The sequence below is a fragment of the Lepisosteus platostomus genome, chromosome 8, assembly GCF_059453375.1.
Source record: "Lepisosteus platostomus isolate fLepPlt1 chromosome 8, fLepPlt1.hap1, whole genome shotgun sequence".
Lineage (NCBI taxonomy): Eukaryota > Metazoa > Chordata > Actinopteri > Semionotiformes > Lepisosteidae > Lepisosteus > Lepisosteus platostomus.
The window spans coordinates 42,540,751-42,560,104 of record NC_142618.1 but is presented as its reverse complement, the minus strand read 5'-3'; the positions used below and the strand labels follow the sequence as shown (position 1 = coordinate 42,560,104).

Genomic DNA, 19,354 nt, shown 5'->3' with positions numbered 1-19,354 from the left:
ATATGGTGCTAAGGAAGGAGTCCATTTGATGTACAAAACAAAACAATATACAGCAGCTATATCCCTCGCAGTATGGAAAGAAAATATTTGAGAAAGATTCCAGTTGGTGGCATGGTGGTTAGCATCGATGTCTCGCAGCGCTGGAGCTCTGATTTCACTTCCTGGGGTGCTATCTGAGTGGAGTTTGTATGTTCTTCCTGTGTTAAGATGGGTTTCCTCCAAGTTCTTCAGTTTCCTCCCACAGTCCAAAGACACACTTGTAGGTTAATCGGCTTGTGGAAAATGCGGGTGTATGTGTCTGTACCTGCGCTTGTGTGTGCCCTGAGATGGACTGACCCATTGCTTGGTTGGTTAGGCTCCAGTGTCCTTCACATCCCTGTGCTGAAAGATGTTTAGGAAATGGATAGATAGCACCTTGGGTCCAGAACTGAGGCCAGCATTCCAGCATTGCAAAACCACTGCACCACTGTACTGCCCCTCGAGACATTTTGGTTTAAATATTTTGTCTCTGTGCCAATGTTGCATTTTTCCTCTTGACAAGTTTCCAGGTTTTAATCTACAGTATTTGTGTAAAGGTGTAAGGCGCACCCTGCACGTTTTAGAGAACTTGATGTTCTGGGGGAAAACCACACAAGTCAGTGTGTTCTGCTGGTTTCATCAAACAGGATGGAAGGTTTGCGTGCAGAGAAATTGAATCACACAGCGTTGGCCAAATGAGTATTAACCCCATCAAAGCTAAACTTAAAACTGTGCAATTCAAGGGTAATTCCATCTACCCAGTGCCAAAGGTTTGCTCTCAATCAGAAAGATGAAACGAGAAAATATAGCATAACCTAACCTGCACAATGTCAAAACTGAGTCATGTAGCTTTTTAAAAAGAGAGCACAGAGTGTGACATCTTGCACTTTTACTATATCTGTATAAGGTCATGACTTACTTGTTTATATTGTAACAATTTGGCATGTCTGGAAGAGATTAACTAATTACACTTTTCAGAATCTTAGCAATGTCTTATAATACTATGCACATTAAAGGTGTGGTGTACATACTGTAACATTATCTAATTTATAATTTCTGTAAGTGGGTATAGAGCACATCCTTAATTACATGACTCAGAAGAAGAGTGTTAGATTTGTAAAAATTACATTATACAACACTTTTGATCTTATGAACCTCTTTGGGTGATCTTGCTTATTGATCAAGAGGTTGCTCTGTTAGATTTATTTAATCTTATAATGTCTACTGTTTTATTTGTTATAAGATTATGTGTATAACATTATGGACTCATATAGGCCTACCTAAGAATTTTATTATATGATGGTAGCCTTTGTTTTAATGTCTTTATCAGATTTAAAACACTCCATCTTGCCAACCAACTGGGTACACTAAAACATTAAAGGTCGTCTTGTTTTTTGTCAGACTGTGGTTAAAATAACTGTCTAGGAAAAAATTAAAAACCCTGAATCATGAATCATATCTGTTTTTTTCTGTAATTGTCAGCAGTCAGAATTACATTAATCATCAAAAGAGAAAAAAATACAGCAACATTTTCCCTTCTCTAGAGTTTTATAAAAAAGTTAGCTTTTCTACTTTGGAAACAAGATCAATTGCCGCCCTGTGGACGGTCACAGTCAAGTTCAACTCTGTATTTCACAACAATATCTGGACTATTTTTGAAGAAACTTTACTTAATTTTAATCTGCTACAATGGCTTGCAAAAGTATTTAGACCCTTTAAGGGTTTCAGATTATATTTACACTTATTTTTCCAATCAGTATTTATACTACAAATTCATGTGCTAAAATATAAGTTTATATATAAAATATAAAATTAGTTATTTGTCAGCCGACCCCTTAAAGAAAGTCAAAAACTGAAATATGTCGCTTGCATAAGTATATAGACCCCTCTGCTCTGGTAGCTCTAAGTTTATGCAAGTGAAAGAAATTGCCCTGAAACGGATATAACTGGGATAAGGATCCCAGTCTGTTTAGGGATCTTTGGTCATTAATCAAGAAGTGGAAGCTGCAGCACATTACCAAGACACTGCCTAGAAGAGGCAGTTCCTCAAAACTCAGGATCAGAGTTGTTATCCTTGTTATTAGTTGTTATCAGAACAAGAAGAAGACTTGTGAGGGAAAACAGTGAGAGGCCAACAATCTCTTTGAAAATCAGTGGCTGAGAGTGGAGTGAAGGTGCATCGTCAACTATATCAAGAGCTCTGCATAACACTGGCCTGTATGGGAGGGTGTTAAGAAAGAAGCCTTCACTCAAAAAGAATCATGTCAAAGCCCATCTGGATTTTGGCCAGAGAGCACAAGTGTGATCCAACTAAGATTTGGAAAAAGGGTTTTATGGTCAGATGAGACCAAGATGGAGCTTTTTGGCCAAAAGTCAAAGCACTATGTGAGGCAAAAAAGGTAACACTCACGATCCCCCAAGAAACACTACCCATATAGTAAACTTTGGTGGTGGCAGCATCATGTAGAGGCCTGGGAATTTAGTTAAAACTGAACAAAAAAGTAGATTGAGCAACGTACAGGGAAAAACTGCAAGGGAACTTGTTTCAGTCTAATAAAAAAAACTGAAGCGAATATTCACCTTTCAACAAGACAACGATCTCAAGCACAGAGCCAAAGCAGCATTGGAGTAGCTCAAGAATAAAGCTCAAGAATAAAAAGTTGAATGTCCTTGAGAGGCCCATCAAAGTCCTGATCTCTATTGAGAATCTATGGCGTCCATAAGCACACACAATTGTGGTCCACAAGCACTGTCCAAGAAACTTAAATGAACTGAAGCAAATCTGCCAAGAGGAACGGGCAAACAGTGTGCATATCTGTAACACATCTACCACAAAATATTTAAACTGTGATGGGGGCAAAAGGTGGCTCTACCACACATTAATGTGTGTCTACCACACATTAATTAATGTGTCTGAATACTTATGCAAGCAATATATTTCAGTTTGTTACTTTCTTTAAGATATCTAGATATCTAAAGAACTAACTTTGCCTTTAAAGAATTCCTGTTTGAGCGTATGAATCTTCAAAAAAATATTGTTTGGAAAAAGATGTGTATCATTTGTATTCCAGCAACTTTTGAAAACTTTACAGGGTCTGAATACTTTTGCAAGCCTCTGTAAGCAATATTCAGACAATCGTATGTGTAAATTGTTAAAATAAAGCCCCTTTAAATCCATCTGTGCTACTGTTTCTTCCAGTTCAGGGTCGAGGGTAGCTGGAGCCTATCCTGGAAAACAACAGGTACGAGACAGGGTATGTCCTGTACGGGACACTAGCTCATTGCAAGGCCGACAGACACTAGTATTGCTGCCTTGCAGTGCTAGGGCTCTATGGTTAATTCCTAGGGTGCTATATGCGTGTCTGTATGTTCTCTCTGTGTTTGCGTGGGTGCCTCAGTTTCCTCCAAAGACATGCTAGTGGGTTAATTGGCTTCTGGGAAAATTGGCTATGGTGTGAGTGTGTGTGTGTCTGTCTGTCTGTGTCTGCCTGCCACGAAGCTGGCCCCCTTGTAAATTAATTTGTTTTCTAACCACTTTTTCCAATACAGGATCATGGGAGAGCTGGAGCCTATCTCTGCAAACAACAAATGCAGGGCAGGATACACTCTGGATGGAACACTAATCCATCACAGAGCACACACAGACACACATATAGTCACACCAGTTCACAACTCTGGGTCAGTTTTTCCAGAAGGCAATTAACCTACCAGTATATCTTTGGACTGTGGGAGGAAACTGAAGTACCTGGAGGAAACCCACAAGAACACAGGGAGAACATATAAGCTTTACACAGAGAGCACTCCAGGAACTGAACTCAGGGTTCTAGTACTGTGAGGCAGCAATGTTAAACCACTGTACCACTGTGCTGCCCAAGCTTGAAAATTTCATTGGCAATTGAATAACATGAACACATTCTTTTTTCTAATAAGAATGACCTAACATATACTGTAGCTGAATAACCAGAAAATAATAATAATAATAATAATAATAATAATAATAATAATAATAATAATTGCTTACACTTATATAGCACTTTTCTGGACACTCCACTCAAAGCGCTTTACAGGTAATGGGGACTCCCCTCCACCACCACGAATGTGTAACATCCACCTGGATGATGCGACGGCAGCCATAGTGCGCCAGAACGCTCACCACACATCACACATATTCAGCTACACTTAAATAGAAAATATCTCCAAAAATTGGGATAATGAGGATTATCATACTCAGGGTTAAGTGAATGAAAATAGGTCTGTTTCAATTTGAACACACTCTGAAGAAGCATGCTATCCCAATCTTCAATATTAAAAATAGGTAAGCCCACACCAAAATATTTTACCGAATGTTTTATTTTTTTACTAATCAGTCATTGATTATGTATACCAATAAAAAAAACAACTTGGTCAGGACTATGTTGATCTCAGAACCTTAAGTCTTATTTTTGTTGCATACTTTTTTAGTTTGTTTTTTTGTGGCACAGCGTTTCAGAGTATGTGACCTGGAATTAAATGAACGCCACCTGCCACTGAAAGAGTTTGGTAATTTAACAGCAATTTCTTAATACTTTGACCAGTGAAGTCTCCTTGAAAGTTAACATTTAAGAAGTCAACAGAGTTCAGTTTGAATTGATGTTTTGTATGCTGCTTGTGAACTCTTACAAAACATTTTAATAGTCACTGATTCTGAATGGACTGATCCAGAGGACATACTGTGACTTTATAAAGGCAGGTGAGACTGCTTTCATTAATTAATTATCTGAGGGAGAATTAGCCCTCTGCATTTACAACGTTTAAAGACAAGATTCAGAGATGTTGAATATGTTACAGTGCCGTGAATATTCATTCTTATACTCCACAATATACAGTGCATGAAACAAAACAGCAAGCTCACCTACAGCCTCTTAATGCATGCATTTTGTACTAAAACATCTCTGAACACATCATCCTTGAATGCTACTGCTAACTATAGTCTATAAAGGTAAGTATCAGTAAAGGGCTGTGGTGTCATGACTATACGCGGTAGAGTGTTATGATCTCATCCATAAGAGCTTGCCTGAACAGTTTCTAAAAGCTACAGTCACACAGTAACTTGCTATTGACTATTACGTATTTCTTTATTATGAGATGTGAGGATATGTGAAATGAAAGTCAAAGTTGTTCTAGTCTAGTCTTTAATCATGAACTATAGTTTACCATTAAATTATGGCATGCACTCTAGCATACTTACAATAGTGATTCCGTGTTTCTTGCCCTACGATCCTATACTGGGTGAAGCAGTTGGGAAATGGATGGATGTTTCAGAAGTGGTAATACTGAACTGTGAGGTGTGTTAGAAAATAGGGTTTTGAGGGAGAGGGGTGTGTGATGTTTATTATAACTAGAGGGGGTTATTGTGCAGAGATTCATGGGCTATGTGCTCTATTCATACTGGTGATGTTATACTGTAGGTGCAATTTGTGGATTTGTGTAACTCATGTACTGTGGCAATCCTGTAGAAGGGACATGTCTTGCTGATAGAGATTTTTTAGATGTGTTGAATGATTAATTACAATTGTAATTGCAGAGGCAGTCTGGAATCGTGTGCCTGTGGCATTTTTATTTCTCTGATCATATCCCCACCAAGGCACATCAGATTTCACTTAGAGTATCGGCAATTGCATTGCACTGCTGTCACCCATTCCCCTTCCTGCTTTTAGAAGTGCCCGTCTTGTTCTGAGCTTTACACTGCTTGTGTGTCGCTGTTAGACCAGGAGATGGTGCTCTCACACCAGGAAGAAGATCTCCCAGTGATTCTGTCTCAACCATACCAGTGTGCTTTGCAGCATGTGTGCCTTTATATTTAAACAGCTCTGTCAGCTGTCAGGTATTGAAATACTTATTAAGGCTAGAATATGCTTAAAAAAGAAGGCAATTTATATTCCCCTCTTTATAATAATAATAATATTTTAGCATTACTAATAGTTTCAGAAAGTTCAGAAACTTGTGGTATATTGGCAAAAGTTTACAGTATATCTGGGGAAAATATTTATATATATAATTATGGTTACAGTAACCAGTGAGCCTGTATTACACAAAAATATATGACAACATCCACCACCTTAGAGTCCAGAAAACTTGCCATATTGTATCATAAGTAACAGTGCTAAATATGACACCTGACCTGAACTCGCTGACTGTATTGCAGCGGTTACGTCAGGTGTCATACACAGCACTGTTTCTAATGGTATGCTGTTACAGTTTTACATCTCTCAAAACCTTGAAATGTGTCATTCAGTATACTGTGCCAGTGTGTATTCAGTGCATGTAACACTATACTTAAAGCTGTTTTTTACCTTTCAACAAATTCACTTTTTCTGCCAAAATTATATACATTAATAGTACTCGTAAATAGTCCACTCCATATTGAACTAAAAAAATAAACAGAAAATCTGGTGATCAGGATTAAAACACAATATTAAGATGTACATCTTCTTTTCTTGATTAACTCCTCTGCTGTCGTAAGTTTTCACTTTCACACTTCCAGCAGCTGTTTCTTTCCCAATATATTAATCTATTATTGAACAGCATGGAGCCTAAAATATCTCCTAATAAAAAGTGCTACACTTTCTGTTTCCCAGAGTCTCAGTGTGGTCTTGTAGTTCATAGTGTGCTTTCAGTGTATATTAAGTTTCACTTCAACTCGAGTGCTAGGATTCCCTGCCTGAGTTCAGTCTTTGGCTTGGCAAGGGACCGAACTCCATTTATAGTTCAAAATTTCAGCCAAGTGGGAGCTCTACCATTGCTAATGTATTTCATTACTAAACATGGGTCTTCTGTCGGTCAGCACGTGTCTGAAAGTGGATCCATGAAGCACTTTAACTCACGGAATGGACACTTGTTCAGAATCCGGTACCACTTAAACTGGTATGTTTTCAAGGTGTCAAATTAGGGTTTATACTATACAATGTACTCCAAAAGCATTAGAACAGCAAAGTCAAAGCTGTTACTTTGCTTTGCTGTCCAGCAATTTCTAATTGTGATCATGAGACTGATATGAATGACAAGGGCCATATAATCTACATTCTGTTTCTGAAACTGGTGAGCTCAACAGATCACAAATTTCACAGATTTCTCTCCTGAAAGAGACACTGACATTTACGCTCTGAAATTTGCATTTCAGGTGTAAAACTACACATTTGTGTTAAGATCCCCAAATCCAAGGTCACACGAAATCACTGGGCTAAACCCAAGAAAACAATTTTGTGTTCTAATAATGACCAAGTGATTGCATACAAACATATTGAATTCTTTTTATCATGTATATTGATCACATGAGCAAAAATACAACTTGTTGGACTGCACAAAATAACTGTTTTGATTTCATCAGATCTGTCCCATTAAAATTACTATTTGAAAAGGGAAGATCACGGGATCACAGCTGGCTCAATCTTAGTGAACAGTGCAAAGCACTTAATCCTTCAAGACATTCCCATGATTTTACAAAGAGAATTGTTTGTTCAGTGATTGTACCAACAGCTTCCAGAACTGTGATGCAAAGGCTGTTTTTTTAGCTGATCGAAGCCTAAAAATCAAAATGTTCCCTCATACAGCTTTTACTGTAATGTTCCTGGCGATAGTCTGTACAAGTTGTGCTACACATCTGAAAAACAATTAGAATTGCGCAAGTAAAAGATCGGATAATGTGGACATTTATTTTGCATATTTTTGATAATATTATGCAAATGTTTTTTGCCGATTTTTAATCACTTTTGTGCATATCAACACTACTTTGGAGGAACAGGTAACGGGTTTATTCCACGCTGAAAAGAAAAGAAAGGAAACACAATGTTTCGGCTGTGGAGCCTTCTTCAACACTACTTTGTTTGATAAGCAACTGTATTGCAAAGCAGCAATTCTTTACTTGTACATATCTATACTGTACAGACACATTTAGCTAGTGGTTTGAAATTTTTTTGGGGATTTCACACTAAAATAATTTTATTTCTTAACATTCAATTATTACACAGCTTGATTACACACTAAAGATATGCATACTATAGAACCGTGTTGTAAATACCTTCTTTTGCAATGCGTTTTAGCTTCAATAAAAGTGGCAGTTTAAAACCAATCGGGAATTTAATGCATCCGGGTTGCTATTTGACTCATGTGCCTTTCCTGTTATAAATGTCAATTAAATACACATAATTGAAAAGTCAGTCTTGCCAAAACCTCAAACAAGACTTTGATTTTCTTTCTTTGATCTCACATATTCTGTAACCAATGTGAAATTGAGCCCATCTGGGTGAAAAAGCTTTAGCCTGAGCTGTTTGGGAAATGGGCAATTAATGCAGCCAACACACAATACTACAAGTGGTTTTGACTGAAACCAAACAGGAGCAATAGCTGAGATTGCATTTCTTTACAACTGTATGTTTCACTTTGCGGTTAGACGTAAAACTGCTTGATGGTATTTTTCACCAGCCAAAAAGGTGTAGAAGAAATTGTAAAATTATTGGAGGATATGCATTAAAAGTTCCTGCTGGCAAAACTTTGCTCCTGCTTCCAATATTATTTCCTCTAATGCAAGGTTGAGGACGCCTTTCCATTGCTACAGTGGAAAAGTACAGTATGATGGCAAATGCTTCTAATCTGTGATGCAGCACAGAAATCTGGAGTGATGAGCTCGGTTCAGACTGCAGAGGGCAGCAAGTAAATACTCCGAAAACAAAAGTAATATCAAATAAGTGTGCTTTCTGCACAGGGTGATTAGATAAATCAGAGGCACCTGCACTGAGCTGGTTTCTTTCACTCTTAAAGAGAACTGGACTCTCCCTAGGTGAACAGAGGGTTAACATACTGTACTGTACAATCTCCACACATATATTACCCCAGGAATTGAAATCAGAGCCCCCAGTGCTGCAATTTAGCAATGCTAATCTACTGTAAGTGCCTCCCATGTTCATACTAATCCTGCTTTTTTAAGTGAAGTGTACAAAACTTATCATATAATTTGGTTTTCCAATGAACCTATTTTCCTTTTTAAGAATGTTCCAAAGCTGAAAAGCAGATCTGTCCCAAATCGGACATTACAGGAAACGTTGATTTTGTAATAAGGGTCAATAGTAACAGTACCTCATTCTCTGCTACACAGAATAGTAGACAATTGAGAAATTCGGTGTGTCCTATACCCTATTTTTAAATGAAGGTAAATGTAACACTCAGGGCAGACGTTTTAGAATGTAGACTTGGGTTTTTAATAAGTAGAATCTGAGATCTATAAAAAGTCAGAATTACAAATGTTTTTCAAGCAAAGGTAAAAAAAAACTCAAGCTTACTCTTTTGTTCATTTATGTTTGACTCTTTATTAAAAGGAAAGGGAGGACAACAGTTATTTGAAAACATGACAGATATGAATCTTCGCTCTCATCGGAAACTGGAAGTTTTTTATTATTACTCAGCATCAACAGCTGCAATGTAATAGTCATTCAGGCTTTATAGAAAGAGAACCTTTTGTTATCTTGTGATCTTGTGATATTTTGGGGGTATATTTCTTGTGGTTGTTTTTCAGAAGATGCTCCTTTTGAAAGTTATCATTCACTGGCCTGTTTTATTTTTCTCACTCTCCCCAAATTCCCCAGGAAGTGGGCTGGGGACACCACTAGGAAATGAATACATTGCAGAAATATGTTCAGGGAAAGCAGAAAATGACTGGTTTGGGAACTGTAAGATACACATAGAAACAAAGTCAGAGAAAGAGAGAGGGAAATCAAAGCACCAAAATCCGACATATCTTCAAGTTTCCTCTTACAGCTGACTGTTGTGTCTGAAATTCCAGCAGTGGGCGTTGGGCAGTGATGGCATAACTCAAAGAAAAGGCAGCTGATAGGGTCTGTGGGAAAAAGCAAACTTCAAGAAAAGACAGCAAAATACCACCTCTGTCTTGTGTGTCTCACTCTCGGCAACTGTTAATAGTTTTCTCAAACCTCAGACAGCTCCTAACAAAGGGGATGTCGAGTTTCATTCCTGGAGGGCTTTCCTTTTTCTCCTGACTTTTTACTGACTTTTTAGTAAGTCTTAGCTTACTGGATAAATTTAATGCTTCTCTCCAAGCTCCAAAAAGTTAGGTACTGTAAATACTGAAACTCACCGCCACATCATTTATAACCATTTTCATGTAAAAAAAAAATCCCCCAAATCATTAGATTAATGAGGTACTCTATTTGGAATGACAATTTGTAGACATGGAGGCTATCCTGATAATGGATTTGACAGGCCTGTATGAGTATTGCACTCACACAAAGCTATGCATACCACATTATGCACACATATATTTATTCTCCTGGACCATTTTACGTGCAGAGGTGTGGATAACATTCAATAGCATGCATGCTACTGTATCACACACTTAGACACCTAAAGCTCTACGCAACTGGCATTATGCAGACACAGCCAAAAACCATCAACATACCATCAACATTAGAAGTACTTTGCTTTGGACTTCTGGTGGCTATGAAAATCTCATAAAATTGGTAAAAGAACTTTATAAAGCATGAAATTTAATAGAAGCTTTAAACATCTATTTTTAAGATATTAAGAGTGGCGACCCTGAAATTCAACTGATGACCATTCAGTTATATCGACACCTCAGTGAATGCTAACGTTACCGGTAACGGGCACATTAATAGTTTAAATGTCTATATTTATTTAACAATATAAAACTCACTAACACTGTCAAATACGCCTGATACACTCTACCTGTGGAATTGTACATGTATGATTTTGTTCTGTTTTTGGATAAATGAATAAAACTGTTTCACTAAGTTATTATTTATATGTTGTAAAATTCAGTAAAGGTATGAAAGTAAAGCATTTTCACCCACATTACAAGGAAAAATTTCACTGCAGGAGATTATGAGCCATGGATGTTTATGTTATAAAACAGACAACACAGAAAATGAGCCCTTATACACACGTTCTATTCTTCAAAGTATTAATGGATAAACAGCAAGATATTTTTTTCAAAACAAAACAAACACAAAACATTTTGGCTACTGAATTATGAGAAATACTTCCAGTAACTGTTTTGGTTCAAATTCCACAGCATTTTTTGTCAGTTTATTTTATCAACAATAAACTAACCTTGTATTAAAAATAGGATTTTCAGTTTAGACCAAACATTTTGCTTATAATACCGTAATAACATTTACTGTAGCAAACGTCAATGGAAATGCATGTGATCAATTGAAATAAACGTAAAATAAATTAAGGCAGTAGAAAACTTAGTATTTGGCTGCAAATCCTTTGCACACAACAACTGCGTCAAGCCTAGGAGACATTATGAAAGGTATTCTCACGTCTGCGTGAGAGAACAACATCATTTTGGTGATGGGAATGTAATTATTCGAGTGGCAATTGCATCTTTTGGAGTTTCATTCTTTAATTTTTGCATCAGCAGCAGCGTAGTCAACATAATCTCTCAATCCCTTAACCTGAAGCGATTCATTCCCATACAGTAAGGGTCACTTAAAATGTTAAGGTTTTGTCTAGTGTCAACGATTTAAAAGTGTAAGCTATAGCACCAGATTTGAAAATGGGTCAAGTCTCCATGGAATGACTTAGCCAAACAATGCTTTTGATCCAGCAGAGATTTAACAGGTACAATGGAGAAACACCTCTGTGGTGAATGTGCATCATATTTGCCACAATGTTTGAGTTCTAGCTAATGGTGAACTAGCCAACTGTTTATTCTCATTTTCCTAGAGGCACCTCTCAGAAACGTATCATGTGGCCTGTTCTTCAGCTCACGCAGAAATATGAGAACAAAGGATATAATCGTCTATCATCTTCAAAACGTAATTAAATAAACATAACTTACTTTATGCTTTTTTTGTTTATCTTGAATAAATCTGGGGAGAGCATGTTTCAATATCTTAATCTCTTCAAATGAGTGTGGATTACGGACATGACAAAATGTTTTTCTCTACATTCTCCCTTAAATCCCATAGCTGCACAATTGAACAGTTTTGGCCCAAAACACTTTCACGCCTGTGATATGAAAGTTATGCCCTTGTTTGGGTGTCTGGTGTTCATGCACAAAGCCAAGCTATGAGATTCAGTTTTGTTTGTGTCTGCTCCATTTTGTGCTTGGTATTGTCGCACATATATTTCAACTCAGCTCTTACAAACGGTTCCATGTGAACTTTACTGACTAAGTACTCTGCACCTACTGTAAGTAAAATGTCTTATCATTAAAATCTGGTCCAGGGAGAACAGTGCCACCTACTGGTCCGCCATCTGCATTTACAGCAGCATCATGCTTAATTTTTACTTAGACCTTTCCTATTCCAGTAAGGGCTGGGCCCAAGACCTTTCCTATTCCAGTAAGGGCTGGGCCCACCTTTACTAAGCTTTCTGACATCTGATCATGCTAAAAGCCGTGGTCTAGCCAGGATTTTATATTTGGGGTGGCAAAGGGCTGGCAGAGATACCTTTGATGGTTATTTGCCTCTTAAAATAGGATATACTATTAAAACTCGAATTCTTTGCCCAGTTACACTGTTAATCTCCGTTTTACACCACGGGTGAGGCAGTAATGACATAAAATCAGAGCAGATTTGTGCAGAGCTTGTATTCACACCGGACACGACTCTGAAGTGCATTCTGCACGAGGAAAGGCACTCAAAGCCCGTTATTTCCCACTGTATTTTGAGAAATTCTTAAAGTACAAAAAAACTCACAATTCTCAATATAACATAAGGTCATGGTGACAGTTTCTGTTTATTCATTTCACAACAATCTGCCACATTTTTGCAAAAACTAACTTTTTATAACATTGGCTACACATACACTCTAAAAAAAACTATTTTAAGATGCGTTGTCATTGTTTTCTTCTTCTTTGTTGGTTAATTTAAGTCAATATGGGATTTTAGGTAACAGGGTGGCAGCTATGGTGGCAAAGCCATATTTAGAAGTAACAGCTGCCACCTTGTGCCCCCACCTCTGGCTACGCCCCTGTTTGAAAGGTGGTAATATTGCTTTGAGCAGGAGAAACACATTTATATAGCTATATCCCACAATTCCAAGCAGCATATTCCTTTCAAATGTTTATGGTTCCCAGAGCTGCTTTCGGTTGCCTGGATATTGTAGATTCCTGTTTGTTAAGAACCAGCACAACAGGTCTTCATGGTTATTGGAACATTAAAAAATCAAAAGAGCACACACGTAACAGTCTCATGGAAATCAATCAAAATGATGTCCAAATGAACGCTTTCATGCACCAAAATATTGACAGCATGTAGTAAATGACTATGGAGCAGAGAGTGTGCGCCCTTCTCTTTTATCATTTTGATGTTGGCTGTAATACATCTGCGGCAGAGGATTTCCAAATATACCGGTCATGATCATGTTTCAGTTTCCACCCAAATTCACTTTCCTTATGTGTCCTCCCTGTGTTAAACACTACGGTAAGTGACAGATGCCGCATGCTTTTCAGCACCCTAGCAGCACTCTAGCACTAAATCTATCAGCTCATTTCATCACACATTGCTCCACTGCAGAGCTCTGTGAAGTACACAACAATGATCCTCACATTACTGCCATTACTACTTATACTATGAATTTCACCACTGCTGGCAACAACATGAGGTGCAGTAGCAATAAGAAGAATTTTAACAAATTATTGGACAAAAGATGGATGACAGGTAGGCTTTTGAAATGTAGCTTTCTTTCACCGGTTAATTCAATAAAACGCAGTGAATTTTAATTACAAAACTGGGGATAGTATCGTCAATTCGTCCTTATTTAATCTGAGAAGACGAATGAGAAACTACCTGGGTGATTGACAGATGACCCAGAGAGACACCCAACAAAAATCTCACAGCCTGGAAAACAATCATTTTCCTACAATTATTCTTGATGAATCTATAAATCTAGATGCCTGAAATGTATTTTTACACACGTCAGAGTTTACAAAGGGCAAACAGAGCCTGGTTTGGGGTCATGGCTTGGGATGAGAATGCTTTCTCCTGTAAATCTGAATCAGTGGACACTAATAAAAAAATGCAGATTCTCCCCCGGGTGTGACAATTATAAATGCACATGCCTGAGTTCAAGTTATTTTAATGTAGGCATGCTGTATATAGTACATATTCAGATATTCCACATGGAAGAGAGACAGTTTTCAAAAGCACACATCCCCAGCTACAGTATATATTACTCCTCATATGACACAACTTCTAAACAAATATGAGGGTAGCAATTGCTAATATTATTTGGTGCAGTTGTAAGTTGTTGCTAGACAGGTTTGCACCTTAAAGTACTGTAAATACTATTGTAGCGATTGTGTGCTTAGGCCTACACCTTTGGGATGGGGACTCTGGACCACGGTGGTTGTTATTTATATCAGGTGGTGTGAACAGGAGACAGTGGAAATAAAGGCACGGTCTGTTTTCCGGCTCCTGTCAGAATATACTCTGATGTCATATTTCACAGCTGTCCCCGAGGGGGTCTTATACAGAGAGAGGGCACCTCTATGTGGGCTTTTTGTAAGAGCAGTAGTCTTTTAACAGTGAGTTTCATCACTGCACAAACCTGTTATAGTGCTTTGTGATATGCCAATACTTTATTTTCTTGCTAATAAACACTGTCAAAGAGGCTGTTATCCTTTTCTTAAAGGTTGCTTAAAATATATACAGAGAACTCTCTGTAACTACTTGATACACTACACTGCCTTGAATTCTCATACCATTTTCAAAAATAAAAAAAGCATTTTTCTTTCTAACTGTCTTGTCTCTGACTCGTTTAATCTTTTTGCAGACTACTGTATTCATAGTTTTTCCTGCTGTCACAAACTACTCCTACAGAATGGTCTGCAAAGAATATTGCTTTGACACATTCACATTCACACAGGCTTTTGTTTTATACAGAACATTTATGGAGAAAGTGTGGAGCTTATTCTTCTCAGACGGCTAGCTTTTGTCCTGCAGACAAAATAAATTTGGGACAAGAAAAGGTTAATCCCATGCTGAGAAGTAAAAACACTGTTCAGCTGTTGAGCCATTGTCAGGTGTGAGTCGAAAGAGAGGAAGGTAGGCTTGATACAGTTGTTGTGTGCAAAGTATTTGCAGCCAAATACTAAGTTTTATACTGCCTTAATTTATTTTACACTTATTTGTCCCAATACTTATGCTCACCTGAAATTGAGGGATTGAACCCAAAAAGTGCTATTATTCTAAAACAGTACAACGTACTGTACGAACACAGAAACATCCAGAAATAAAAGATGACATTCTGTACTTTTGTCTCCTATTCATCTTTTCATCTCAAATCTGAATTTTCTGAGTATACCGCAAAAAGAACAATTTTGGATCCCCTGTCCCAGTACTTATGGAGGACACTGTATGGTCAGGATCATCTTTGAACTTGTATTTCACCTTCCTCCTTCTCTCAGTGATAGACTATCCGTCCATCCATTTTCTTACCTCTTAATCCAATACACAGGGTAACAGGGAGCCAGGGCCTATCCCAGCAAGCCACAGGAGTAAGGCAGGATACACCCCGGATGGGACGCCAGCTCTTTGCAGGATAGAGAGAAACACAAACACAAGCACACAGTCACACCAGGACCACGTTTCCCAGAAGCCATTGACAGACTATTTTTTCTAAAAATCTCTCCATTCAGTCACAAATCTCAATGTTTCGCCCCCTCTCTGTTTCGAAACCAGAGCAAATCCACGCAAACTCAGAAGAACGTGCAACCTCCTCACAGAAGGCACCCCAGCCAAGATGGGACCCAGGAGCTGTAAGACAGCAGTGTTAACTGCCAAACCACTGTGCCACCATGCTCCAATTTATATGCATTAAAACTTGACCACCAAATATTATCTTTCTTTTGTTTTGTGTATTCGTATAGTACAGGGGAGCAAAGCACTTTTTTACCTGCCCATAACTCTGTTTGGAAGTCTATTTGTGTGTATCATGGGTGTTGATGCTGCACACAACAGGACTGATCCAATCCTTCTTATCCAGCCCTGTGCAGCTCACAGGTTAGTGAGAAAAACGTGGAGGTGCCCTAATTCCTCCTTGCTTCAAACAGGGAGCAAATCGCGATTTTGGTTTTTCAAAGATGGACATGAACGAAAGCCGATGTTGTCTTATCGATACGAGATAACGGCTCTTGGCAGCCAACTGCAAATCCAATGCAAAAAAGACTAAATTGACTTACTGGCCAGCTTTAAACGCGCAACTTTTATTTACTTTCAATAATTCGTTTGTTAAAAAAATAATACTATGTTACACTGACACCCTGTTATGTATCTGTTATTTAGAAAATACAGTGATCACAGTTACAGATGCACATTCCACCTCTCAGTTCAGACATGGCTCTCCGCAAGTTGCGTGTCTCGGTTTAGAGAAACACATCCCATGTCTCCGAAGAATGTTTTCCCATGTGCTGGAGTCACTGAGTATCTGCCCTGCTGCGCCACGTCTGTTGATACAGAGGACGGAGGCGACAGCGGAGCGGGAAAGGGGCGGGAGCTGGACCTCTGGCACGTGAGGTCGGAATGCATGGACTCTCTCCCCCCCAAGCTAGTCTTACAACAAGCTTTAGGGCCTCTTTCGTCACCTTTAAGGTTTGGTCCTCAGTTTGTCTCCATTTGTTTTAGTTTGTTTTTTTATGAACTTCAGCAAACTTTGCAAACTTCACATAAATGCCTCCCATTGCTTTGAAAAACAAATGAGAAGGCTCCATCATGCTGAATACGTTTACGGGATTTCCCTTTGAAGGATTTGTGTTACGTAAAAACGAACGGCAGCAAGATGTTTTCTTGAGTTTCTGATGGCCAGCTCCATTTCTTAAGAAGAGTAGGGGGTCTTCAGGTAGTCACAACAAGAGAGCTCGCAGTAACATAACTGGCGCAGTCAGCGGCTCAGAGGGACAAAATGGAACCTTTCCCCCTGGGTTAAACCCAGTGCGCGGTCCTCAGCTGACGGCCAAGAGTCTCATGCCGTACCGGAGCTCCAACGTGTCTCTGCACACCAGTGGACAACCAGTACAGAAGGACACGAGCAACATGGCTACACTCAATACAACCTACAGCAATACATCACAGAAGCTAAAATCAAACTATACAAGTCTTTTCAAATCAAATCAAAAATCAAATCAAAGTTTATTTATCAAATGCTGCACGCTGTATTGTTGTGCATTTGATAAATAATCTTTGATTTGATTTGAAAAGACTTGTATAGTTTAAGCACACACCTTTTACACCTAAATAATAAAAAAAAATATGAAAAAAGTAATTTGGTTAAGGGATTTATAATCATCGGGCTACTATTTCTTCTTCTTATTGTTGCTTTTATTAATAAGCCTTCATGAAATGTATATAGTATTTAACCATATAGATAGCAACGTGATTTAACCATACAGGTGTATACAGTATACTGTATATAATCATGATTTCTGGATTTATTTTTCATTCATAGCTCTCCCTGAGGTCTTGGGATGAATCTGCGCTGCTTATCATGAGATTAATTAATTTTAAAAAATGATACTGAAGAAGTCCAAAGATAGTTAATTTATAAAGACCAACAAGTTATGCATACATATGCATGTACAGTATGTTACCATGTATTGTATGTTTTAGCTCTGCCATCGTTAATCTTTGGCTACATTATAATTGATACCTATTAAAACTATTACAAATCAAAAAATACTTTTTTATGACTTAAAACAGGGGTGTCCAACACAGGACATTTTGCATTCTATTTGAAAAACAGTACCGCAGTGCATAATACAAATTTATGAGGCTGAGCTCCAGTAATCAAAGCGCTTATTTTGTTTGGTTTCCAGTTTTATCACCAGAGGGCGCAATTACATTATTTTATTAAAATATTCGGGAGCGTTTTAATGTTGGGCGGACCTAAGCAAAGTACGGCGGGGTTTTTTTTTCTTTCACCTAGTACCATAAGACTGAATGAATCTGACGTCGGATTAAAACAAATTGCTGACATTGGTAACGATGTGTTTTATGATTGCAGCTCCATATCGGATAAGTGTTTGATTAAGCAATGTTTAATGGTGTTACCTGAACAAATAGGAAACTACTCTGTGTACCCAATGTCATTAAAGAGTGGAAATTGTTAAGGTTTCAAATAAAGGTTCCGGTTGTGATAAGCGCGTTAATGGTTGTTGTTGTTATTATTAAATGATTCATAGGTGAACATGCTAGTGTTTTCCTAACTTCAAAGGATCACATCCGAAGCAGGGCTTTGTGCTGTCTTTAAGGAAGGCTGCAGCCCGGTGATTTAACGGCATTTAAAAGGACTTGGTAACTGCACGAGACATCACTTTAATAACATAAAATGTTCCAAATAAATTGCCAGCAGGTGTTAACAAAAATGTTCAGTAATACTTGGTCACCAGGTCTCACCAAATATATGCTAAAAATAAACGCATTAAATTCCAATGCACCAAATGCACATTTTGCTTCTGTTGACTGAATTGTTAGACTGGAGTATAGCAAACGTGCAATGCAGGTAACGGGGGGTGCGGAGACTTCTGGAGAACTACTGTACGAATGACATTTTGACGCATCGTGAACAATATTTAATGACAGTAAAACGGGTGAATTTAAGAGGCGTAACGTATCACACCGTTTTCTTATTGGTTCGTTTTTTAAATATTTTAATGACTGCTGTCTTCAATATAACATAGAATACAGTGCACCGCAAATGTGTTTAATGTTAAAACGTGCGCAATGCAGTTGCATGTTGGTGCAGGTTACGATCAAGAAATATCAGGTATTTTGCTAAAAATGCTCTGGATTGAAAGGCGCTATATACATCCAGCCAATAAATAACACGTCAAATTCAATCCTTTAATTCACAATTCAGAATGAAATTGGTAGAACGTACACGTGAAGATGTGTAAGCAGTTGAAATATGTCTTAATTTCTACAATAGATATTCTTAAATTGTATTGGGAGGAACCTATAACCCTAAAATGTAAAAAACACAGTTCACTCCACCACTTTTCACACAGAACTGCTACCAGCAGCCCGACTTATTTATGCCTGCGGTGTGTGCAGCCATTCGTAGCGTTTCTACAACTCCCGTAAAGTAGTCCCAGGAAAAACTCACGACCCCGTTTTAAAAACGAACCCCGGGGGCTCGGAAAGTCAGAAGCCCCTTCACGCCGCCTCTGCCTCGCCTGTGATTTTAGGGGTACCCCGCCAAAAGAGAGGGGCGAGAACCCGTCCTTTCTGCGTACGTCTAATTTGGCGCGAAAGCGGTGAGCGGCGGAGGGATACTGGCCGTGGTGAGGCAGCGGCAGTATTAAAACTCGCGGGAGCAGCCG

General features: G+C 38.3%; 1 long non-coding RNA gene across 1 annotated transcript; it reads right to left on the bottom strand.

Moving 5' to 3' along the window:
- Positions 1-9,334: 9,334 nt before the first annotated feature.
- On the bottom strand, positions 9,335-15,680 carry LOC148657361 (uncharacterized). The gene is made up of 3 exons (XR_015941094.1): positions 15,477-15,680; positions 9,806-9,886; positions 9,335-9,655 (listed from the first exon to the last, which is right to left on the bottom strand). It is a non-coding gene; the product is annotated as an uncharacterized LOC148657361 (long non-coding RNA).
- Positions 15,681-19,354: the final 3,674 nt, after the last annotated feature.